Genomic DNA, 27,863 nt, shown 5'->3' with positions numbered 1-27,863 from the left:
GATTCCGATACCGATTCCCGATATCGCAAACATATCGGAACTCGGTATCGGAATTCCGATACCAGATTCAGAAGATCGCCGACCTCATGGCCGACCCCACACAGGGGTCGGGTCGGGTTTCATGAAACCCGACTTTGCCAAAAGTAGGCGACTTCTGAAAATGGCCGACCCGTTTTGCTCAACCCTAGTCCCAGCGTCTCACTGAAACACGAAACCCAATGCAGTGCAATGGGATACTATGGTTCCCAGGGTCTGAAGGAGAGGAAACTCTCCTTCAGGCCCTGGGATCCATATTAATGTGTAAAATAAAGAATCAAAATAAAAAATATTGATATACTCACCCTCGGACGCGCCCTGGTACTAAACGGCAGCCTTCCTTCCTAAGGATGAGCGCGTGAATGACCTGCGGTGACGTCACGGCTTGTGATTGGTCGCGAGCGGTCACATGGACAAGCCGCAACGTCATCTAAGGTCCTTCACGCGCTCATTCTTAGGAAGGAAGGCTGCCGGAAAGAAGCAGGGCGCGTCCGAGGGTGAGTATATTCCTATTAGGTATATACTCACCCTCGGACGCGCCCTGCTTCTTTCCGGCAGCCTTCCTTCCTAAGAATGAGTGCGTGAAGGACCTTAGATGACGTCGCGGCTTGTGATTGGTCGCGTGACCGCCCATGTGACCACTTGCGACCAATCACAAGCCGTGACGTCACCGCAGGTCATTCACGCGCTCATTCTTAGGAAGGAAGGCTGCCGGTTAGTACCAGGGCGCGTCCGAGGGTGAGTATATCAATATTTTTTATTTTGATTCTTTATTTAACACTTAAATATGGATTCCGATACCGATTCCCGATATCGCAAACATATCGGAACTCGGTATCGGAATTCCGATACCAGATTCAGAAGATCGCCGACCTCATGGCTGACCCCACACAGGGGTCGGGTCGGGTTTCATGAAACCCGACTTTGCCAAAAGTCGGCGACTTCTGAAAATGGCCGACCCGTTTCGCTCAACCCTACTCATAGATATTGTTATCCCTAAAAGAATTCTCCTCTGCTTCCTCCTATTTCCTTGGGACCACCACCATCACCACATCCTCACCTAGACTATTTAAGTGTGCTCCAGCATGTAGATGACAGTAATAGTGATGCTGATGACCGCATCATCACTGTTAACCATTGTAGTAGCCATTAAGAAGGGTGTAGAGGTCCTTCATCTGTGTCCACTATGCAAGTGTGAATTGCACGTTCATACTGTGTTGTGCCAGGCTATGAAAAATGTTATACTGCACCATGTCTTGGTGCTGCTGCCAGAGTTGCTGCAACATGTGCAGAATTTAATTCCACAGTGTGGTCACTTATCAACAGTGTGGTCACATATCAATCGGTTAACTGGTAGTCCGAAAGATCTCTATGCCAACTGCAGTGAATGGTGGAAGTGAGCACACAACGACAGTGGTTTCAGCAGCAGCATATCCAGGCTTGGATGGCTGCGGACGAATTGCTGTACGATCAGGTTGATGATGCGAGCCATGCAAGGCACGTGTGTAAGGTAGGCCCAGAGTAGGGCCGCCACCGGGTTTGCCCCTTTTCTGCACATGGCCTTTCTTGGCTCCATGTTGAGTGTAGACAGCCATTGCTCAAACTCGGCATTGATAGCTGTCTACAACTGTTGATCTGTAAGACTGAAATCCCCAAGGCATATTAATGTAAATACTTCTTGATTGCGGTAAGCCATGGCTGCGCAGTATGGAGGTGGGGGTATTCTCTCTGCAGTGTTGGAACCTGTGTTTCATTAAGGCAGTGGTTGAGTGCACAGGTAGATGCCCTAGAGGAGGTGAAGAATGCAGAAACACTCGAGGAACTGTTACATAGAGAGGTTTGCTCTGCAGCCCTGGGGATTCCAAGACTTGGTGTTTAGTGACACTTTGGTGTCTACTAGTGATGAGCGAACATGCTTGCCACTACTCGGTACTCGCCGAGTATCACTATGCTCGGTGTACTCAGCGAGCACGGAGTATTTCCGGGAGCTCGGGTCTCCGCCCTGCAATTCTGGTGCTCTTTAGAGTGCCAATGACAGTGCGGCATTGTCAACCATGCAGTGTAATGCCGCAGCCATCTTTGTTGTGGTATTACAGTGATTGACTGGCCGCACAGCATCATGAGGTCTATAAGAGACCTGACGCCGCCCTGCTCGCAGCATTCTGCTCCGGACTTAGCGAGTGTAGGGAGAGCTACTGCTGAGTAGGGTCAGAATCGTCCTTTTAATAGTTAGTGTAGGTCTGCAACTGTTCAGTCCACAACTCCTGAGAAACAAACAGTCCTTTTTAGGGGTAATGCAGGGGTCCAGAGATTGCAGCTCTAGGTAGGCAGGGGAGTCTATGTGCACATATCCATATCAGTTCAAGGCCTGCAGGCACTGTATGTGAGAACATAGCTCTCACTGCATACATATAAAGGCTCCATTACTGTCTGCTGCTTATGTAATATAGACCTAGATGAAGTTTTCTGTGTTTTTTGTTTCTTCACCTTATATCTGCTCCTTTTGTTCTAAAGCAATCCATAGCCCCCTTATTTCAACATTTATTTGCTTGGTCACGCTGCCTACTACAGCCAGGTTATTGTAATCGAAGAACTTGCAAATCTACCTTTTTTTGTCCCAGGCACCAGATGTGACTGCACTAAAAAATCTTTTTTTTTGTGCCATAGCCAACTTTTTGACACAATTTAGCTGTGCCAAAAAAAATCAAGGCCACATTTAGATCAGTCTGTTATCTGAGTCTGATGTCTGATGTATCTGTGGTGGAAAAATCGTAGCTTCGCAGGCATAAGTTTAATAGTTCTGTCTGCTAGCCTTGTTCCACTCTTTAAAAAAAAATTCTCCAAAAACCAAAAAATAATGTATACAGTCTGTTATCTGAGGCTGATGGCTGGTGTATCTGTGGTGGAAAAATCGTATTTTCGCAGGCATACACATCATAGTTCTGTGTGCTAGCTTTGTTCTCCTTTTTTTTTCAAAAATTCACCTTCACCAAAAAAAAAAAATATTTTGTACAGTCTGTTATGTCAGGCTGGTGTATCTGTGGTGGAAAAATTGTAGCTTCCCAGTAGGGTTGAGCGACCTTTAGTTTTTTAGGGTCGAGTCGGGTTTTGTGAAACCCGACTGTCTTAAAAGTCGAGTCGAGTGAAATCGGCCGACCACCGTGAAAAATCGGGTTTCGGCCGAAACACGAAACCCAATGAAGGAAACATATTATTTTTTATTTTTATTTTTTTTTTCTCTCTCTCTCTCTCTCTCTCTCTCTCTCCCTCCGTCCCAGCACAGAAAATTTCGTACTGCACATTCCAAATCCCTACTGCGCACAAGCGATAACATGACGATAGGCGTTCACTCCCCTAAGACCTATGTCATCACTCTGCCCACGCTCATTCATTGGCTGAAAAAATGGCGCTAAATGCGTCATACGAAATGCGACTTTGGCGCCAAGATCGCGTACCGCATGGCTGACCCCGCACAGGGATCGGGTCGGGTTTCATGAGACGCCGACTTTGCCAAAAGTCGGCGACTTATGAAAATGAACGACCCGTTTCGCTCAACCCTACTTCCCAGGCATAAGTTTCATAGTTCTGTCTGCTATCCTTGTTGACAAATATTTAATTTTCTGCTAAATTTCACATACAAGAGAAAAAAAATTATACAGTCTGTTATCTGTGGCTGCGGCCTGGTGTATCTGTGGTGGAAAAATCATAGTTTTGCAGGCATATGTATCATAGTTCTGTATGCTAGCCTTGTTCTCCTTTTTTCTAAAAATAATTCACCACAAAAAATACATTTTATACAGTCTCTTATGTCAGGCTGAGACCTGGTGTATCTGTGCTGGTAAAATCGTAGTTTTGCAGGCATACGTAGCATAGTTCTGTCTGCTAGCCTTGTTGCACTCATTTTTCATTTTTTGCCAAATTTGACATACAAGAGAAAAAAAAATACACAGTCTGTTATCTGTGGCTGCGGCCTGGTGTTTCTGTGGTCGAACAATTGTAGTTTTGCAGGCATACGTATCATAGTTCTGTATGCTATCATTGTTCTATTTATTTTTTTTTTCAAAAATGCACCAAAAAAATATATATATATTTTATACAGTCTGTTATCTGTGGCTGCAGCCTGGTGTATCTGTGGTGGAAAAATCATATTTCCGTACCATGTCCACTGCGGTCTCCTATTCTTCTCCAGGTGCAGTGGAGCCTGCTCAGTAGAGACATCGGTCCCAGCGCCTGGCTCAGACAGATACTGCACGTTTGGTTACTGCTGCCCTTCCAGGTTCAGCCTTTATAACCAGTACTCTTCGGCGGCGAGCAGGCGCTCCTGGGACTAAGTCCTGCTTTTCTCCTTCTGAGCATGCCCAAGGGAAGACCTCTCGTTGGAGGTCGGGGGTCACACGCTCAGGTCCTGTAGCAGCTCCTATTGGTCCACTAGGAAGGTCCTGGAGTGCTACAACTATAAACGGTTTGCATGGCCGCACAGCCATGCGCTAGTATCATTTTTGCTTGGCTGTTGCCAGTGGATACTCTACCACTCAGTATATAAGTGGTGTGAGTCTGTTTAGCTTTGGAGCTGTACACTCAGGTGGGTAGCTAGCGTCAGTGGGGGCAATTAGCCTTGGCTTAGCATCTGGTTCCTTCTTGTGTGCGGTTAGCACAGAAGAGTTCCAGAGCAAGCACAACCCTAGTTAGGATATTAGTTTCTGTGTACAGCGTGACTCTGTGAGGCAACTTACATCGCTTACATTTCACACGGGGTGAGGTTTAACCCACGTGTGAGCTCAGTGTCCATCCACCATTACTTTGCAGCAGGTCTCTCTGCACGGTGGACCCTGGGCTGTGAATGCACCTAATATCAATCTCTCTATTACTTGGTGTGTTCCGCTAGCGCTAACATCCACAGGCATACATAGTTCTGTGTGTTAGCTCTGTTCTACTTTTTTTTTTTAAATTCACCAAAAATGAAAAAAACATTTTTATACAGTCTGTTACGTCAGGCTGAGGCCTGGTGAATCTGTGATGGAAAATTCGTAGTCTCACAGGCATATGTACATAGCATAGTTCTGTGTGCTATCCTTGTTCTACTTTTTTTCCCAAATTTCACACACAACAGAAAAAATAATTATACAGTCTGTTATCTGTGGCTGCAGCCTGTTGTATCTGTGGTGGAAAAATTGTATCTTTGAAGGCATACCGATCAGATATAATTTTGCTCCAAATAAATACATTTGTGTTGAGCTTTTGAAATAGTTCAGTAGTCCATTTAAAATATGCAAGGCAAGGGGCAAGGGACGGGGAAGTGGACTTGATGCTGATTGTGCATGCAGAGCACGAGGCCGTGGCCAAGCTGAAAGTGGGCCACAACAAAGACCCACATCTTTTCGCTTGACATTCCTGTCCCAGTTTCTAGGGGATCGCAGCACACCACTATTAAAGCCACTAGTGCAGTGTGAAATGGTTGTTGGTTGGATAACAGATAATGCTTCCAGTCACTTAGCCACCACCATGTCTTCCAAACGGTCAAGTCTGAGTAGCCATGAGTGTGGACCAAATATTCCTCATGCTGATCCTCCTTCCTCCCACCATGCCGAGTGCCCTGAGACAACTGATCCCACACTTGGACACTCAGAAGAGCTGTTCAGTTTTCGCTTTCAAGATTCTGGATTCTCGGCCGGTCAACTTGAAGTGGGGCCAGATGAGATTGCATGTAGTGATGCCCTAAGCTTTGACCAGCCAGGGTCACATAAAGGCGATGGTGGGAAAGTGTCAGAAGAGGTAGACGATGATGAGACACAATTGCCAGAAAGTCAGGAGGAGGAGCAGGGTGCGGATGTGGAAGATGAGGTGGTGGATGACAAAGTGACTGACCCAACCTGGCAGGAGGACATGCAGAGCGAGGACAGGAGAACACATGGGGAAGGAGGCATATCACCCGAACTGGCAGGAAGGAGCAGTGTGGTGGCCACAGACAGAAGGCGTGCATCCGTTCCCCGTAACACCAACATGATGGAAGTTGCCATTCCAACTGTTAGATCTTCCCGAGTGGTTATTTTATAAAAGACTGTCACTAACCCCAAACAGACCATTTGCAGCACCTACCATGCCCGCATCAGCAGGGGTAGCAAAACTACCAGCCTGACCACCACCATGATCAGGCACATGGCAGCAAAGCACCCGACTTTGTGGGCCAAACCCCAGGTTCCAGGAACACTGTCTGCATGTGACAACACTGCTTCTTCTTCTACTGTTTTGCAAAGAAGCCAATCCACAGTCCACCGTGCATGTGAAGATGCCTGTTGCCCTGCACCTGTTGTTGCCCACAGTCAAGCAGCACTATCATCAAGCCCATCCTCGTCCTTATCCCAACACAGCCTTGAGTTGTCTATACCCTAGTCATTGGAACGCAAGAGGAAATGCCCAGCCAATGCCCCACAGGCCACAGTACTAAATTCTAACATTTCTCTTCTGCTTGTGCTCAAAATGTTGCCTTTTAGGCTCATTGAGATGGAAGCTTTCCACAACTTGATGATGGCGGCCATCCCAAGGTACTCGGTCCCCAGTCGCCAATATTTCTCCCGGCAATACAGCAGCATGTGTCCCACACCATTACCTGTGCCCTCAACAATACTGTACAGGGAAAGTCCACCTAACCACAGACACGTGCACAAGTGCTTGTGGTCAGGGACAGTACATCTTACTGACGGCACACTGAGTTAACAAAGTGGAAGCCAGGACCCAGTCGGAACTTGGGATGGAACACATCCTCCCCACGCCGAGGATTGCGGGCACTACGTCAATCAGGGTTGCCCCCACAGTCTACAGCTCCTGCACCTCCTCCTTCTTCTCCTCTTCAGCCTCCATCTCTGAAATCAGCACATCAGTAAGATGCTGGAAGCACTGCAGCACTGCCTCAGCCAAGTGGCAATAGGCTGTGCTGAAGCTAATCTGCATAGTTGACAAACCGCACAATGTAGAAGAGTTGTGGACAGTGCTGAAAGAGCAGTCAGATATTTGGATGACCCCACTGAACCTACAGCCAGACATGGTCATGTGTGACAATGGCCAGAACCTGGTGGTGGCTCTGAGGCAGGGTGAGCTCACGCATGTACCTTGCCTGGCCCATGTGCTTAACCTTGTGGTTCAATGTTTTCTGAAAAGCTACCAGGAGCTGCCTAGTAAAAGTCTGTCTGCCCATTTTAGAAAGTCAGCTACAGCTTCAGCCGCCCTTGCTGTGCTTCAGCAGCGTTTGCTGCCTCCGGCTCACTGACTGGCTTGTGATGTCCCCATGCATTGGAACTCTATGCTTCATATTTTGGAAAGGATTTTTTAGCAGAAGAGGGCAGTTGTTGACTACCAGCATCAACAAGGCCATCAATATTCAGTCCAGACTCCACTCCATAAGACCTCAGGAGTGGACATGGATGTCAGGCATATGTACCATCCTACAAAATTTTGAGGACTGCACCAAGATGGTGAGCGGCGATGATGCCATAATTTGCATCACATCCAACTTCACAGCATTCTGAAAACCTTTCTGCTCACAATTAAAGAGGATGCATTGCAGGCAGAGCTCGAAGACATGGAACAAGGAACCATAAAGGGGGATTACACTCAGCCCAAGCCTCGTGTCTTCCCAACATGGATTGATAGGCAATGAAGAGGAGGAGGAGGAAGAACAGGAGCTACTTTCATGCTCTATAGATGGTACTACAAGCACAGCTGTCATACTGTCTGTTCAGCGGGGATGGCCTGAGGGTGAGGATGAGGAGGAGGAGGACAGCATGGTCAGTCATCCTGTTGGTGAGAACATGGAAGTCTTGCCTGTTAGCAGTCTGGCACGCATGGCTGACTTTATGTTGCGCTGCATTTCACGTGACCCTCGAATTACAAAAAATTTTGGTGACACTCAATACTGGTTGGTGACACTTCTAGACTAGTGATGAGCGAGTAAACTCATTACTTGGGTTTTCTAGAGCACGCTCGGGTGGTCTCCGAGTATTTGTGACTGCTCGGAGATTTTGTTTATGTTGTCACAGCTGCATGATTTACAGCTACTAGCCAGCCTGAGTACATGTTGGGGTTGCCTGGTTGCTAGGGAATCCCCACATGTAATCAAGCTCTCTAGTAGCTGCAAATAATGCAGCTGCAGCAAGGAAAACTAAATCTCCGAGCAGTCATAAATACTCAGAGACCAACCGAGCGTGCTTGGGAAAACCCAAGCAACGTGTATACTCGCTAATCACTATTCTAGACCCATGCTACAAGGAGAACTTTCAATCTCTTCTGTCAGAGGCAGATAGGTGTACTAAAATGTTGTAGCACCAGAGGGCCCTTGTAGCAGAATTACTTAGAAAATTCCCATGTGAGAACGCTGGCAGCAGACTTCAGAGTTTGTTGTACAACCAAGGAGTCCATGCGAGAGAGACAGATCCAGCTCAGGCAGGGAAACAATGCCAAATTTTTGGGACAGTTTTCTCAGACCCTCCCATCGTGCCGGCACAGAGGCAAAGGGTGCTGTCAGAAGAAGTGCAATGTTTGAGAAGATGCTGAGGGAGTACCTTGCAGATCGTACAAACGTCCTCCGTGATTGTTCTGTGCCTTTTAATTTTTGGGTATCCAAGCTGGACACGTGACATGAACTTGTTCTCTACTCTACCCTACTGCTAGCATTCTGTCAGAGCGGGTTTTTAGTGCTGCTGGTGGAATTATAACAGATAAGCGCATCCGCCTGTCAACTGAAAATGCTGACAGGCTGACTCTTATAAAAATGAACAAGGGCTGGATTGGGTAAGATTTCTGTACACCACCAAGTGAAAACAATGAAACATAACCTCTAATACATTGGTTTTTTTTTTGTGGAGGTGTATTGTCATGCACCTCTTCACAACCACACATGGCTATCCGCTTCCTGATTTGTTCTATTTTGTGTTATCCTCCTCCTTATCCTCATCATCCACAACCAGCACAACACCAGGGTGAACGTATTCCGCGATGCAAAAGCCACTCAATTACTGTGCAAGGGTGTTCTTCTGATGCCTGTTACTAATTAGAAACAAAATTAAACTTCCCACAGGGGGAACTGTCATCAAAATGAGATGTACATATATTTTTCCAATTTATTCTTATATATTCCAGTTTTAATATCTCTGCACAGTCCTCTTATGACCCAGTGTATACCTCTACAATATGAAAATATTAAAATACTATTATATATATATATATATATATATATATATATATATATATATATATATATATATATTTATATCCCTGTCTTGAAATTGTGTTCGCCCCTTCCTTTTATTTACTTTCATCGGTGAATTCATATCCTTTATTTATTTTTTTTACTTCAGTATGATTTATCTTTATGTCTCCTCATTCTCCACCACTAGATCACCAGGCTTAACGTCTTCTGTGCCGCTACAGGAAGTCCAATTTTTGGCAAGGGTGTCTATGATGGCCATACTATATTTTTTTTTAAATGTATCCCCCTTGGGGAAATGTTTGTCATCCCTGGTACTGTGTGTATGGACATTACAAGTCTAAGAGACGCACTCCTTTACATTGGATTTAGTTTTTCATGAGGCTTTCAGCAATGTCTCCTCATTCTCCACCACTAGATCACCATTCACCACGCTTAACGTCTTCTGTGCCGCTACAGGCAGTCCAATTTTTGGCAAGGGTGTCTATAATGGACATAGTATATTTTTAAAAAATGTATCCCCCATGGGGAAATGTTTGTCAGCCCATACACTTAGTGTATGGGCATTGCAAGTCTAGGAGACCAGCTCCTTTAAATTGGGAATAGTTTTTAATGAGGCCTTCCTCCACCTCTCATCATTTTCCACCACTTGATTACCAGGGTTCACGTGTTCAATGCTGCTACAGACAGTCAATTTTTGGGCAATGGTGTCTATGATCCCCATTAAATATTTTAAAAACATTTACCCCCCATGGGGAAATGTTTTATATAACAAGTTACACGGCACTCTATAGAACTGTGAGTGTAGGTGCTCAAGTAGGGTCTCCAGCCCATAAAGTCAAAATCTATAGAAAAACTTGGCACTCAATAATATTTGAAGAAAATTAAAGTAATTTATTTCACATCCAGACAAACAGATCAATTGTAGCTCAATTGCTGCTAAACGTTTTCGGTCCGATGTGGACCTTCTTCAGAGCAAATTTATCTGGAGCGTAGGATCTGGATATGAACTCAGATGAGTTAACTTAGCGGTAATGCATATGGTAGCGAATTTCAAAGGCAATGTATGGAGACCGTGACTGCAAGCATGCTTAGCTGCTTGGACGTGTGGTATGTCCACACTGTACACGTTCCGTGCCTGGAGCGCTGGTGGCGTGCTGGGACGCTGAGGGAGACGCAGCTTAGCATGCTTGCAGTCACGGTCTCCATACATTGCCTTTGAAATTCGCTACCAAATGCATTGCCGCTAATTTAACTCATCTGAGTTCATATCCAGATCCTACGCTCCAGATAAATTTGCTTTTGGAGGATGGGTACTGGATCTTCCCAAGGCTCTACTCCCGGAAAACACCTGGACAAAGCATCCGCCTTAGTGTTTTTAGAACCAGGTCTGTAAGTGACAACAAAGTTGAACTGCGTGAAAAACAATGCCCAGCGAGCCTGCCTGGGAGACAGACGCTTGGCAGACTCCAAATAAAGCAAATTTTTATGGTCGGTAATAACAGTAACTGACGAACCGATCCCCTACAAAAAGTGTCGCCATTCCTCAAAGGCCAATTTGATTGCCAACAACTCTCTGTTGCCGATATCGTAGTTACGTTCGGCGGGCGACAGTTTCTTGGAAAAATAGGCGCATGGACGCAAACCGCTCAAGGATGAGCCTTGTGACAGCACTGCCCCCACACCAACCTCAGACGCATCGACTTCTACAACAAAGGGTTTCGATACATCTGGCTGCACAAGAATGGGAGCCGAAACAAACCTGTTCTTAAGAGATTCAAATGCGCACACAGCAGCCTCAGGCCAAACGGAAAATTGGTACCCTTTTTTAGTCATGTCAGTTAGCGGTTTAGCAATGATAGCAAAATCCTTGATAAACTTCCTATAGTAGTTAGAAAACCCAAGGAACCGCTGAAGTGCTTTTAGGTTATCAGGCCGTTCCCAATGCAAAACCGCTTGCACCTTAGCGGCGTCCATTTTAAAACCAGAAGCAGACACAATATAGCCCAAGCAAGGCAACTCCTGTACCAAAAATACACATTTCTCCAGTTTTGCATATAGCTTATTCTCTCTGAGAAGCTGTAACACCTGCCTGACATGATCTAAATGAGTATCACGGTCGCAAGAATATATGAGGATGTCATCTAGGTACACAATAACGAATTTCCCCAAAACATGCGAGAACACATCATTTATAAAATGTTGAAACACTGCAGGTGCGTTTGTCAACCCAAATGGCATCACCAAATTTAAAAAAAAGACCCTCATGGGTATTAAAAGCCGTCTTCCACTCATCACCTCGACGGACTCTTATGAGGTTGTACGCCCCCCTGAGGTCAAGCTTGGTAAACCACTTAGCACCTGCCACCTGGTTGAACTAATCCGGTATCAATGGCATAGGGTATGGATCACGAACCGACAGGGCCGGACTGGCCATCGGGCACTTCTGGCAAATGCCAGAACGGCCGGTCCCTCTAATGGGCCGCTCGATCACCTCCACTCCCTCTTCAGCGTGCATGTTGGGCAGGGGCAGCATTAGCTTGCCTGCACACACAATCACGCTGCACTGATGAAACCAGCAGGACCAGGAAAGGGGCGGCACTCTGCTGTTCTGTGCCGCCCCTTGGCTCTGCTGATTTCAATTCTGCAGCGCGATCATGCACACAAGCAGGGGGCGCTGTGCAGGTCTGCCCCGTACGGAACTTTTAGGCCTCCCAGCACTGTACTGTACCATCAAGTTGTACAAGTGCCGGCCTGGCCATCCCAGCATTGCAGACACCACATGATGTGAGGGTGGACGTCACCTGAGAGCCGGCCGGGCTGAGAGGAGCTTCAGTGATGAGGTCAGCAGAGCAGGGGGCCGGGGCAGGAGGTCTCTGACAGAGTCGGATTGTCATGATTCTCAATGGCGAGAGAACATAGCCCAGCATATATGAGAACTAGCTCTTGGAAGATGGAAACTATACTGACCATGAACTAAACCTGCCGCACAACTAGAAGTGGCCGGGTAGCATGCCTACGTTTTTTTATCCCTAGATGCCCAGCGCCAGCCGGAGAACTACCTAATCCTAGCAGAGGAAAAGACAGTCCTGGCTCACCTGTAGAGAAATTTCCCCAAAAGGCAGACAGAGGCCCCCACATATATTGGCGGTGATTTTAGATGAAATGACAAACGTAGTATGAAAATAGGTTTAGCAAAATCGAGGTCCGCTTACTAGATAGCAGGAAGACAGAAAGGGCACTTTCATGGTCAGCAGAAAACCCTATCAAAACACCATCCAGAAATTACTTTAAGACTCTAGCATTAACTCATAACACCAGAGTGGCAATTTCCGATCACAAGAGCTTTCCAGACACAGTAACGAAACAGCAGCTGTGAACAGGAACAAAATGCAAAAACACACAAGGACAAAAGTCCAACTTAGCTGGGAGTTGTCTGGTAGCAGGAACATGCACAGAAAGGCTTCTGATTACATTGTTGACCGGCATGAAACTGACAGAGGAGCAAGGTTATATAGCGACTCCCACATCCTGATAGGAGCAGGTGAACAGAGGGGATGATGCACACAAGTTCAATTCCACAAGTGGCCACCGGGGGAGCCCAGAATCCAATTTCACAACAGTACCCCCCCCTCAAGGAGGGGGCACCGAACCCTCACCAGAACCACCAGGGCGATCAGGATGAGCCCTATGAAAGGCACGGACAAGATCGGAGGCATGAACATCAGAGGCAGTGGCCCAAGAATTATCCTCCTGACCGTATCCCTTCCATTTGACCAGATACTGGAGTTTCCGTCTGGAAACACGAGAGTCTAAGATCTTTTCCACAACGTACTCCAACTCACCCTTAACCAACACCGGAGCAGGAGGCTCAATGGAAGGCACAACCGGTACCTCATACCTGCGCAACAATGACCGATGAAAAACATTATGAATCGAAAAGGATGCAGGGAGGTCCAAACGGAAGGACACAGGGTTAAGAATCTCCAATATCTTGTATGGGCCGATGAACCGAGGCTTAAACTTAGGAGAAGAAACCCTCATAGGGACAAAACGAGAAGACAACCACACCAAGTCCCCAACACAAAGCCGAGGACCAACACGACGACGGCGGTTGGCAAAAAGCTGAGTCTTCTCCTGGGACAACTTCAAATTGTCCACCACCTGCCCCCAAATCTGATGCAACCTCTCCAACACAGCATCCACTCCAGGACAATCCGAAGATTCCACTTGACCGGAGGAAAATCGAGGATGAAACCCCGAATTACAGAAAAACGGGGACACCAAGGTGGCAGAGCTGGCCCGATTATTGAGGGCGAACTCCGCCAAAGGCAAAAAAGCAACCCAATCATCCTGATCCGCAGACACAAAACACCTCAAATATGTCTCCAAGGTCTGATTAGTCCGCTCGGTCTGGCCATTAGTCTGAGGATGGAAAGCAGACGAAAAAGACAAATCTATGCCCATCCTAGCGCAGAATGCCCGCCAAAATCTAGACACGAATTGGGTCCCTCTGTCAGAAACGATATTCTCCGGAATACCATGCAAACGAACAACATTTTGAAAAAACAGAGGAACCAACTCGGAAGAAGAAGGCAACTTAGGCAAGGGAACCAGATGGACCATCTTAGAGAAACGGTCACACACCACCCAGATGACAGACATCTTCTGAGAAACAGGCAGATCCGAAATAAAATCCATCGAGATGTGCGTCCAAGGCCTCTTCGGGATAGGCAAGGGTAACAACAATCCACTAGCCCGAGAACAACAAGGCTTGGCCCGAGCACAAACGTCACAAGACTGCACAAAGCCTCGCACATCTCGTGACAGGGAAGGCCACCAGAAGGACCTTGCCACCAAATCCCTGGTACCAAAGATTCCAGGATGACCTGCCAACGCAGAAGAATGAACCTCAGAGATGACTCTACTGGTCCAATCATCAGGAACAAACAGTCTACCAGGTGGGCAACGATCAGGTCTATCCGCCTGAAACTCCTGCAAGGCCCGCCGCAGGTCTGGAGAAACGGCAGACAATATCACTCCATCTTTAAGGATACCTGTGGGCTCAGAATTACCAGGGGAGTCAGGCTCAAAACTCCTAGAAAGGGCATCCGCCTTAACATTCTTAGAACCCGGTAGGTACGACACCACAAAATTAAACCGAGAGAAAAACAACGACCAGCGCGCCTGTCTAGGATTCAGGCGCCTGGCAGACTCAAGGTAAATTAAATTTTTGTGGTCAGTCAATACCACCACCTGATGTCTGGCCCCCTCAAGCCAGTGACGCCACTCCTCAAAAGCCCACTTCATGGCCAAAAGCTCCCGATTCCCAATATCATAATTCCGCTCGGCGGGCGAAAATTTACGGGAAAAAAAAGCACAAGGTCTCATCACGGAGCAGTCGGAACTTCTCTGCGACAACACCGCCCCAGCTCCGATTTCAGAAGCGTCGACCTCAACCTGAAAAGGAAGAGCAACATCAGGCTGACGCAACACTGGGGCGGAAGAAAAGCGGCGCTTGAGCTCCCGAAAGGCCTCCACAGCATCAGGGGACCAATCAGCAACATCAGCACCCTTCTTAGTCAAATCAGTCAATGGTTTTACAACATCAGAAAAACCAGCAATAAATCGACGATAAAAGTTAGCAAAGCCCAAAAATTTCTGAAGACTCTTAAGAGAAGAGGGTTGCGTCCAATCACCAATAGCCTGAACCTTGACAGGATCCATCTCGATGGAAGAGGGGGAAAAAATGTATCCCAAGAAGGAAATCTTTTGAACCCCAAAAACACACTTAGAACCCTTCACACACAAGGAATTAGACCGCAAAACCTGAAAAACCCTCCTGACCTGCTGGACATGAGAGTCCCAGTCATCCGAAAAAATCAGAATATCATCCAGATACACAATCATAAATTTATCCAAATAATCGCGAAAAATGTCATGCATAAAGGACTGGAAGACTGAAGGGGCATTTGAAAGACCAAAAGGCATCACCAAATACTCAAAATGGCCCTCGGGCGTATTAAATGCGGTTTTCCACTCATCCCCCTGCTTGATTCGCACCAAATTATACGCCCCACGGAGATCAATCTTAGAGAACCACTTGGCCCCCTTTATACGAGCAAACAAATCAGTAAGCAGTGGTAACGGATATTGATATTTAACCGTGATTTTATTCAAAAGTCGATAATCAATACACGGCCTCAAAGAGCCGTCTTTCTTAGACACAAAGAAAAAACCGGCTCCTAAGGGAGATGACGAAGGACGAATATGTCCCTTTTCCAAGGACTCCTTTATATATTCTCGCATAGCAGCGTGTTCAGGCACAGACAGATTAAATAAACGACCCTTAGGGTATTTACTACCCGGGATCAAGTCTATGGCACAATCGCACTCCCGGTGCGGAGGTAGTGAACCAACCTTGGGTTCTTCAAAAACGTCACGAAAGTCAGACAAGAATTCAGGAATCTCAGAGGGAATAGATGATGAAATGGAAACCAAAGGTACGTCCCCATGAGTTCCTTTACATCCCCAGCTTAACACAGACATAGCTCTCCAGTCGAGGACTGGGTTATGAGATTGCAGCCATGGCAATCCCAGCACCAAAACATCATGTAGATTATACAGCACCAGAAAGCGAATAACCTCCTGGTGATCCGGATTAACACGCATAGTCACTTGTGTCCAGTATTGTGGTTTATTACTAGCCAATGGGGTGGAGTCAATCCCTTTCAGAGGTATCGGAGCCTCCAATGGCTCCAAATCATACCCACAGCGTTTGGCAAAGGACCAATCCATAAGACTCAAAGCAGCGCCAGAGTCGACATAGGCGTCCGCGGTAATAGATGACAAAGAACAAATCAGGGTCACAGATAGAATAAACTTAGACTGTAAAGTGCTAATTGAAACAGACTTGTCAGGCTTCTTAGTACGCTTAAAGCATGCTGATATAACATGAGTTGAATCACCACAATAGAAGCACAACCCATTTTTTCATCTAAAATTCTGCCTCTCGCTTCTGGACAGAATTCTATCACATTGCATATTTTCTGGCGTTTTCTCAGTAGACACCGCCAAATGGTGCACAGGTTTGCGCTCCCGCAGACGCCTATCGATCTGAATAGCCATCGTCATGGACTCATTCAGACTCGCAGGCACAGGGAACCCCACCATAACATCCTTAATGGCATCAGAGAGACCTTCTCTGAAAATCGCCGCCAGGGCGCACTCATTCCACTGAGTAAGCACAGACCATTTGCGGAATTTTTGGCAGTATATTTCAGCTTCATCTTGCCCCTGAGACAAGGACATCAAGGCCTTTTCCGCCTGAAGCTCTAAATGAGGTTCCTCATAAAGCAACCCCAAGGCCAGAAAAAACGCATCCACATTGAGCAACGCAGGATCCCCTGGTGCCAATGCAAAAGCCCAGTCTTGAGGGTCGCCCCGGAGCAAGGAAATTACAATCCTGACCTGCTGTGCAGGGTCTCCGGCAGAGCGAGACTTCAGGGACAAAAACAATTTGCAATTATTTTTAAAATTTTGAAAGTGAGATCTATTCCCCGAGAAGAATTCAGGCAAAGGAATTCTAGGCTCAGACATAGGTGCATGAACAACAAAATCTTGCAAATTTTGTACCTTTGTGGCGAGATTATTCAAACCTGTAGCTACACTCTGAAGATCCATTTGAAACAGGTGAACACAGAGCCATTCAAGGATTAGAAGGAGAGAAAGAGAGGAAGGCTGCAGCATAGGCAAACTAGCAAGTGATTCAATTAAGAGCACACTCAGAACTAGAGGGAAAAAAAAAAAAAAAAAATTGTAGCAGACTTCTTTTTTCTCTCCTTTCTCAGCCAGAAATTTAACCCTTTTTTGGGCCGGTCAAACTGTCATGATTCTCAATGGCGAGAGAACATAGCCCAGCATATATGAGAACTAGCTCTTGGAAGATGGAAACTATACTGACCATGAACTAAACCTGCCGCACAACTAGAAGTGGCCGGGTAGCATGCCTACGTTTTTTTATCCCTAGATGCCCAGCGCCAGCCGGAGAACTACCTAATCCTAGCAGAGGAAAAGACAGTCCTGGCTCACCTGTAGAGAAATTTCCCCAAAAGGCAGACAGAGGCCCCCACATATATTGGCGGTGATTTTAGATGAAATGACAAACGTAGTATGAAAATAGGTTTAGCAAAATCGAGGTCCGCTTACTAGATAGCAGGAAGACAGAAAGGGCACTTTCATGGTCAGCAGAAAACCCTATCAAAACACCATCCAGAAATTACTTTAAGACTCTAGCATTAACTCATAACACCAGAGTGGCAATTTCCGATCACAAGAGCTTTCCAGACACAGTAACGAAACAGCAGCTGTGAACAGGAACAAAATGCAAAAACACACAAGGACAAAAGTCCAACTTAGCTGGGAGTTGTCTGGTAGCAGGAACATGCACAGAAAGGCTTCTGATTACATTGTTGACCGGCATGAAACTGACAGAGGAGCAAGGTTATATAGCGACTCCCACATCCTGATAGGAGCAGGTGAACAGAGGGGATGATGCACACAAGTTCAATTCCACAAGTGGCCACCGGGGGAGCCCAGAATCCAATTTCACAACACGGATCTTGTCTGGCCGTGGTGTCTGCAGTCGAGCTGAGGCCGGTGAGATGATTTATTGTCCAGCTTGAATCTTCACACAGATGGGGTCGCACTGTCTGTGGGGTCATCAGCTCCAGTGTGGCCTGATCTGTGTGCAGGAACAAGCTGCAGCAATAACTCCCAGCAGACAGCTGTATACAGGATCATAGGCTGACTGCTCCTGAGCCTGGCTGCAGGACATCATACACTGTATATATATAATTATATGTATATGTACCGTATATATATATATATATATATATATATATATATATATATATATATAGCCACTGTATAATATATCATGTATGTCCTGTGGCCCGGTCCAGGAGCAATCGGTCAATGCGTATATCATAATATACAATACACAGTGCACATAGTACGCATACTGTACAGGAGAATATGTCACTCATATCCTATACTATGTGCACAGACATCTGATCTTATATACAGGATAATATGTGATGATATAAGATCTGATGTCTGTACTCATAGTGTAATATACAACATGACATATAATCCTGTATATAGCATCTGATGTCTGTACACATAGCATAGGATATATCAGGGATATGATATAAGTGGTGCACAGACATCTGATGTTATATACAGGAAACTATGTGACTGGTGTAACGTCTTATGTCTGTAGCCACAGTATACAGCAGAGCAGCAACCAGGGTGCAGAGTGGACGGTTACCCTGGGCCTCAGGGGGCGCACCCAAAGCTGCACTACCCTTAATTAATCAGCATGTATAATGTGCATATACAGTTGAGCCCTGCAGTAGATCTCCTGCACTACCGCTCTCTGTTCTGTAGACCGCAGATCACTTTATGCCTCAGGTCTACAGAACCACCGAGGCGCTGACGCACGCTGGGGATGTCAGAGTCCTGGCGCATGCTACACTGCGTTGCCTTGCCACTGGACTTGTCAGGATCCTGGGTTAGATGAGTATATCATTTTTTTTTTTATTAAAACTTGTGATGTGATATGGGGGCATCATATACAATAGGAGACCCTTCTACGTAGTGTGTGGGACTCTGAAACTTTGTGGGGGGCTCTCATACAATTCAGGGACTAATTCAACATCTGTTATACAGCTTGTGGACTAATGCAAGAGTCACTATACAGCTTGAGGACTAATGCGGGGGCCATTATACAGATTGGGGACTAATGCAGGGGTCATTATACAGATTGGGGACTAATGCAGGGGTCATTATACAGATTGGGGACTAATGCAGGGGCCATAATACAGCTTGGGGACTAATGCAGAGGACATTTTACAGCTTGGGGACTAATGCAGGGGCCATTATACAGCTTGAGGACTAATGCAGGGGCCATTATACAGTTTGTGGACTAATGCAGGGACCATTATACAGTTTGGGAGCTAATGTGGAGGAGCATTATAGTGTACAGTTTGTGAGCTAATGTGCGGGGGCCATTATGCAGTTTGGTGACTAATTTGGAGGCCATTATACAATCTGAGGGCTACTGTGTTAGTCAGTATTTTGGGGGAGCAGTGGGGACATCATACTCTGTATAGCGGAGCTGTGGGCCCAATATACTGTGTATAGGGGAGCTGTGGGACCACCATACTGTGCATTGAGAAGCTGTGGGCCCACCATACTGTGTATTGGGGAGCTGTGGGCCCACCACACTATGTATAGTGGAGTTTAAGGCCCATAATGCTGTGTAGAGGGCAGTTGTGGGAACATCATATTGTGTATAGAGTAACTGTGGGTGTATTATACTGTATATAGGGGAGCTGTTTGCCCATCATAATGTATATAAAGGAGTTGTACATTGGGGACTCAGGGGACTTTAGTAGATGTTAACTGGGCACTTAAGAAGCATCATTGTTATAGGGGCACTCAGAGTATTATGGCAGTCATGTGCACAAGGGGCATTATTACTTTCTAGGGGAAAAATGTGGATACTGTTTTCAAGTGCATTTGCACAGTGCATTAATATTTTTTAGTGGGGGCAATTTTACCATATAGAGGGCACAAAGGCATTATTACTATTTAAAGGGCACAGTGGTGGCATTATTATGTAGGGCAGCAAAAGAAGTGCTGTTTTTGTGCCACACAGCAGGTGCAGTAATAGGGACACATGGCAGCAGGGGCTCAGTATTGGGGTATCAGGGGCAGTAATACGGACACATACGGCAGCAGCGGCTCAGTATTGGGGTATCAGGTGCAGTAATAGGGACACATACGGCAGCAGCAGCGGCTCAGTATTGGGGTATCAGGGGCAGTAATACGGACACATACGGCAGCAGCGGCTCAGTATTGGGGTATCAGGGGCAGTAATACGGACACATACGGCAGCAGCAGCTCAGTATTGGGGTATCAGGTGCAGTAATATGGACACATATGGCAGCAGCGGCTCAGTATTGGGGTATCGGGTGCAGTAATAGGGACACATACGGCAGCAGCGGCTCAGTATTGGGGTATCAGGTGCAGTAATAGGGACACATACGGCAGCAGCGGCTCAGTATTGGGGTATCAGGGGTAGTAATAGGGACACATACGGCAGCAGCGGCTCAGTATTGGGGTATCAGGGGCAGTAATAGGGACACATATGGCAGCAGCGGCTCAGTATTGGGGTATCAGGTGCAGTAATAGGGACACATACAGCAGCAGCGGCTCAGTATTGGGGTATCAGGGGCAGTAATGGGGACACATACGGCAGCAGCGGCTCAGTATTGGGATATCAGGTGCAGTAATAGGGACACATACGGCAGCAGCGGCTCAGTATTGGGGTATCAGGTGCAGTAATAGGGACACATACGGCAGCAGCGGCTCAGTATTGGGGTATCAGGGGCAGTAATAGGGACACATACGGCAGCAGCGGCTCAGTATTGGGGTATCAGGGGCAGTAATAGGGACACATACCGCAGCAGCTGCTCAGTATTGGGGTATCAGGTGCAGTAATAGGGACACATACGGCAGCAGCGGCTCAGTATTGGGGTATCAGGGGCAGTAATATGGACACATACGGCAGCAGCGTCTCAGTATTGGAGTATCAGGTGCAGTAATAAGTACACATACGGCAGCAGCGGCTCAGTATTGGGGTATCAGGTGCAGTAATAGGGACACATACGGCAGCAGCGGCTCAGTATTGGGGTATCAGGTGCAGTAATAGGGACACATACGGCAGCAGCGGCTCAGTATTGGGGTATCAGGTGCAGTAATAGGGACACATACGGCAGCAGCGGCTCAGTATTGGGGTATCAGGTGCAGTAATAGGGACACATACGGTAGCAGCGGCTCAGTATTGGGGTATCAGGGGCAGTAATGGGGACACATACGGCAGCAGCGGCTCAGTATTGGGATATCAGGTGCAGTAATAGGGACACATACGGCAGCAGCGGCTCAGTATTGGGGTATCAGGTGCAGTAATAGGGACACATACGGCAGCAGCGGCTCAGTATTGGGGTATCAGGGGCAGTAATAGGGACACATACGGCAGCAGCGGCTCAGTATTGGGGTATCAGGGGCAGTAATAGGGACACATACCGCAGCAGCTGCTCAGTATTGGGGTATCAGGTGCAGTAATAGGGACACATACGGCAGCAGCGGCTCAGTATTGGGGTATCAGGGGCAGTAATATGGACACATACGGCAGCAGCGTCTCAGTATTGGAGTATCAGGTGCAGTAATAAGTACACATACGGCAGCAGCGGCTCAGTATTGGGGTATCAGGTGCAGTAATAGGGACACATACGGCAGCAGCGGCTCAGTATTGGGGTATCAGGTGCAGTAATAGGGACACATACGGCAGCAGCGGCTCAGTATTGGGGTATCAGGTGCAGTAATAGGGACACATACGGCAGCAGCGGCTCAGTATTGGGGTATCAGGGGCAGTAATAGGGACACATACGGTAGCAGCTCAGTATTGGGATATCAGCAGGATGAGGAGTTTGTGCAGGTTGGGAATAGATGGTGATGAGGCTGGAATATGAGAAGTGAAATGTGTCTTTGTTGTATTCTCTGCAGACGAGTTGTGGCTGAAGAAGTTGTCATGTCGGTCTGGGCCAGATGAAAAAGATGGGAAAAGTGAACGAGTCAATCAGAAAGAAAGTAATCTGTAGGTCATTATCTGTAACTGTGCTGTGATCTCTTATATGTTCTGCAGAGCTGATATCTATTGCTATATGGTAACAATATGGCGTTAATACAGATCTTGGCCTTTGTAGAGATTTTTGGTGGCTCAGTGGTTAGCACTGTTGCTTTGCAGCGCTGGGGTCGTGAGTTCAAATCCCACCAATGACAACATCTGCAAGGAGTTTGTATGTGTTCCCCGTGTTTGTGTGGGTTTTCTCCGGTTCTCTGGTTTCCTCCCACATTCCAAAGACTCATAGGGAATGTAGATTGTGAGCCCCAATGGGGACAGTGATGATAACGTCTGTAAAGACCTGTGGTGCTATATCAGTGAGTAAAATAAATACATAAATATTAGCTCATTGGTATCTGACCCTTTGCATCACTGTCCATCAGCTACTGTGTATGAAGAGGCCGCAGCATCATCTTCATTATCTAGGAGACCCCACTCTGTGTGTAAAATAGCAGTTTTGCCCGCTCCTGCACCTAAGAGCAATAAATAGGACTGAGCTGTAATGCTGGATACAGCTGTGACTATATGTTATATAGTCCTGTTACACGCACCTCACTTCTTGTGACCTACAAGTGGACAAAGATATTACATATTCACCATGTGACAAGTGGGCCTGTGTACCTTCAAATGCCAGGGCTGAATTTTAGTCCCAGTCCGGCCCTGCGAACCGTAATCTGGTTTAACTCCCTGAAATCTAGACACGGCCGTAGCTCACCATCTTTCTTCTTAACGAAGAAGAACCCTGCTGCCACTGGTGAGGACGAAGGCCTGATGTGCCCTTTGCTCAAACTTTCAGCAATGTAATCCTTAAGCGCTTGTCTCTCCGGACTGGAGATGTTAAACATCCTTGCTTTAGGCAATTTGGCCCCTGGTTTAAACCTGATAGTACAGTCATAGGAGCGATGTGGTGGCAACTCTGAACAACCCTTCTCAGAGAACACATCCACAAAATCCAGAAGTGACTCAGGAACGCTTGAAGTCACAGCAGAAACACATGTGGCCAAGCAATTCTCCTGACAGAAATCACTCCACTAAATTATGTCCTGAGTTTTCCAGTAAATAACCGGGTTGTGTGTGGACAACCATGGAAAAAGTTGTCAGTCAGAAACTCTATATACTTTGCAGAGGTCATTTTCACACCTTCAGGAACCTTAACCCCTTAACCCCCAAGGGTGGTTTGCAAGTTAATGACATGGCCAATTTTTACAATTCTTACCACTGTCCCTTTATGAGACTATAACTCTGGAACGCTTCAACGGATCCTGATGAGTCTGACAATGCTTTCTCATGACATATTGTACTTCATGATAGTGGTAAAATATCTCTGATATTACCTGCATTTCTTTGTGAAAAAATGCAAATTTGGCAAAAATTGTGAAAATTTTGCAATTTTCCAACTTTGAATTTTTATGCCCTTAAATCATAGAGATATGTCTCACAAAATACTTAATAAGTAACATTTCCCAAATGTCTACTTTACGTCAGAACTATTTTGGAACGAAAATTTTTCTTTTGTTAGGGAGTTATAAGGGTTCAAAGTTGACCAGCAATTTCTCATTTTTACGACACTTTTTTTTTAGGGATCACATCACATTGAAAGTCACTTTGAGGGGTCTATATGATAAAAAATACTCAAGTGTGACACCATTCCAAAAATTGCACCCCTCAAGGTGCTCAAAACCACATTCAATGAGTTTATTAACCCTTCAGGTGTTTCACAGGAATTTTTGGAATGTTTAAAAAAAATATGAACATTTAACTTCTTTTCACAAAAAATTTACTTCAGCTCCAATTTGTTTTATTTTACAAAGGGTAACAGGAGAAATTGGACCTCAAAAGTTGTTGTACAATTTGTCCTGAGTATGCTGATACCCCATATGTCTGGGGGACCACCGTTTGGGCACATGGCAGAGCTCGGAAGGGAAGGAGCACCGTTTGGAATGCAGACTTAGATGGATTGGTCTGCAGGCGTCACTTTGCATTTGCAGAGCCCCTGATGTACCTAAACAGTAGAAACCCCCCACAAGGTACTTATCTAAATGTATTGTGAGAACTTTGAACCCCCAAGTGTTTCACTACAGTTTATAACACATAACCGTGAAAATAAAAAAACATTTTTTCACACAAAAATTACTTTTTAGCCCCCAAATTTTTATTTTCCCAAGGGTAACAAGAGAAATTGTACCACAATTTGTTGTCCAATTTGTCATGAGTACGCTGATACCCAATATGTTGGGGTAAACCCCTGTTTGGGTGCATGGGAGAGCTCGGAAGGGAAGTAGCACTGTTTTACTTTTTCAGCGCAGAATTTGCTGGAATTGAGATCGGACGCCATGTCACGTTTGGAGAGCCCCTGATGTGCCTAAACAGTGGAAACCAAAATCAACAAATTTTAGTTATCCAAAGTTTTTAACCACACAAATCACAATTTAAAAACATTTAAAACCCACCAAAACACAAAAAATACCCAAAAAGAAAACACAATATGGGGAGAGAATAAAAAAACATGGGTCCTGTGGTGCATCACATTACCTCATTAGCAGTATAATATATGCTCAAACCTATACAAGATTCGTACCCAATATAGATACAGAAAGTGCAAAGTGCAGTAACTGTAGCAGCTTATGAGGATAGAAATAAATAACCTAAACGCAACTAGAGCAATTAGTCCCAAAATAATGAAAGCATCATAGCTAAGGTTATCACAATTGCTAAAGTGCAAAATGCCTCTCCAGACAGGTTTAAAATGATCACCAAATAGACATGCTCACACCATGCAAATCACTGGAGAGATGAATGGTCAGTGACCGGCTCCCATGTAACCCACCCAACAAGTATCGTCACCTTAGTGACTTCATCAGGGGCAAAGTAGTATGGTTAGCTAGCAAAACAATGGAGTATATACAGGTCCTTCTCAAAAAATTAGCATATAGTGTTAAATTTCATTATTTACCATAATGTAATGATTACAATTAAACTTTCATATATTATAGATTCATTATCCAGCAACTGAAATTTGTCAGGTCTTTTATTGTTTTAATACTGATGATTTTGGCCTACAACTCCTGATAACCCAAAAAACCTGTCTCAATAAATTAGCATATCAAGAAAAGGTTCTCTAAATGACCTATTACCCTAATCTTCTGAATCAACTAATTAACTCTAAACACATGCAAAAGATACCTGAGGCTTTTAAAAACTCCCTGCCTGGTTCATTACTCAAAACCCCCATCATGGGTAAAGGTACCTTCACACGAAATGACATCGCTAGCGATCCGTGACGTTGCAGCGTCCTCGCTAGCGATATCGTTTCGTTTGACACGCAGCAGCGATCAGGATCCTGCTGTGATGTCGCTGGTCGCTGAATAAAGTCCAGAACTTTATTTGGTCGTCCGATCGCTGTGTATCGTTGTGTTTGAAAGCAAAAGCAACGATACCAGCGATGTTTTACACTGGTAACCAGGGTAAACATTGGGTTACCAAGCGCAGGGCCGCACTTAGTAACCCGATGTTTACCCTGGTTACCAGCGTAAAAGTAAAAAAAACAAACAGTACATACTCACCTGCGCGTCCCCCAGCGTCTGCTTCCTGACCACTGAGCGCCGGCCCTAAAGTGAAAGTGAAAGCACAGCGGTGACGTCACCGCTGTGCTGTTAGGGCCGGAGCTCAGTCAGTGTCAGGAAGCAGACGCTGGGAGACGCGCAGGTGAGCATGTACTGTTTGTTTTTTTTACTTTTACGCTGGTAACCAGGGTAAACATCGGGTTACTAAGCGCGGCCCTGCGCTTAGCAACCCGATGTTTACCCTGGTTACCCGGGGACCTCGGCATCGTTGGTCGCTGGAGAGCGGTCTGTGTGACAGCTCTCCAGCGATCAAACAGCGACGCTGCAGCGATCGGCATCGTTGTCGCTATCGCTGCAGCGTCGCTTCGTGTGAAGGTACCTTAAGACTAGCGACCTGACAGATGTCAAGAAGGCCATCATTAACACCCTCAAGCAAGAGGGTAAGAACCAGAAAGAAATTTCTCAACAAATAGGCTGTTCCCAGAGTGCTGTATCAAGGCACCTCAATGGTAAGTCTGTTGGAAGGAAACAATGTGGCAGAAAACGCTGTACAACGAGAAGAGGTGACCGGACCCTGAGGAAGATTGTGGAGAAGGACCGATTCCAGACCTTGGGGAACCTGAGGAAGCAGTGGACTGAGTCTGGTGTGGAAAGGCGTGTGCAGGAAATGGGCTACAGGTGCCGCATTCCCCAGGTAAAGCCACTTTTGAACCATAAACAGCGGCAGAAGCGCCTGACCTGGGCTACAGAGAAGCAGCACTGGACTGTTGCTAAGTGGTCCCAAGTACTTTTATCTGATGAAAGCAAATTTTGCATGTCATTCGGAAATCAAGGTGCCAGAGTCTGGAGGAAGACTGGGGAGAAGGAAATGCCAAAATGCCTGAAGTCCAGTGTCAAGTACCCACAGTCAGTGATGGTGTGGGGTGCCATGTCAGCTGCTGGTGTTGGTCCACTGTGTTTCATCAAGGGCAGGGTCAATGCAGCTAGCTATCAGGAGATTTTGGAGCACTTCATGCTTCCATCGGCTGAAATGCTTTATGGAGATGAAGATTTCATTTTTCAGCACGACCTGGCACCTGCTCACAGTGCCAAAACCACTGGTAAATGGTTTACTGACCATGGTATTACTGTGCTCAATTGGCCAGCTAACTCTCCTGACCTGAACCCCATAGAGAATCTGTGGGATATTGTGAAGAGAAAGTTGAGAGACGCAAGACCCAACACTCTGGATGAGCTTAAGGCCACTATTGAAGCATCCTGGGCCTCCATAACATCTCAGCAGTGTCACAGGCTGATTGCCTCCATGCCACGCCGCATTGAAGCAGTCATTTCTGCCAAAGGATTCCCGACAAAGTATTGAGTGCATAACTGAACATTATTATTTGATGGTTTTTTTGTTTGTTATTAAAAAACACTTTTATTTGATTGGTCGGGTGAAATATGCTAATTTATTGAGACAGGTTTTTTGGGTTATCAGGAGTTGTAGGCCAAAATCATCAGTATTAAAACAATAAAAGACCTGACAAATTTCAGTTGGTGGATAATGAATCTATAATATATGAAAGTTTAATTGTAATCACTACATTATGGTAAATAATGAAATTTAACACTATATGCTAATTTTTTGAGAAGGACCTGTATACACTTACAAATTGGACGATTCAATCCATGTGTGCCACGAGTCACGCCAGAGTAAGCAACACTGACACATTTTCCTATTGAGTCCCGGAAACAGCTTGTGCGCATGATCAGGAGTCTCCATTGAGATCGAGAGACATCAGCTATATTACACAGGCGCAATAGCCTGAACGATTTCGGGAATTCAGCTGGTAGCACATCGCTACAAAAGTAACCTAAAGCGCATGCACAGAAGTCTCCATGGTGAAGCGTCGATATACATTGTACTGTGCAAGCACGGCAACTTACACAAGCGCAAAAGCCCGAGCAGTTTTAAGGATATGGAAGGCAATACAATGCTACGTAAGTAGCCAAACATTTTGCCTAAAGCGCTTTAAGCAAAATGTTTGGCTATGTTTGGAAGACCTCCTGTACCTCCCGTGAAAGGGGTATTGGGGTGTGTTTTAATTGTTGGCAGCCCAGCCACTCACTGCATAGGCAATAACAGCATAGGAGACCCACTGTTTAATAATGGCCCTTTAAGAATATTTATGCCACCTGATGCCCTTCTAAAAATAGTCTTTGTGACTTTAAGAGTCCCTCCTTCATAAATGAAACAACATGTGTCTCCTTATGTGTCACACACCACATGGCCAGCTAGGGTTGTTAAATGTTACAATGACATTTCCCAGTGAAT

This window comes from Ranitomeya variabilis, chromosome 2 (assembly GCF_051348905.1).
Source record: "Ranitomeya variabilis isolate aRanVar5 chromosome 2, aRanVar5.hap1, whole genome shotgun sequence".
NCBI lineage: Eukaryota > Metazoa > Chordata > Amphibia > Anura > Dendrobatidae > Ranitomeya > Ranitomeya variabilis.
The sequence above is the reverse complement of the archived record's forward strand: the minus strand, read 5'-3'. Positions refer to the sequence as shown.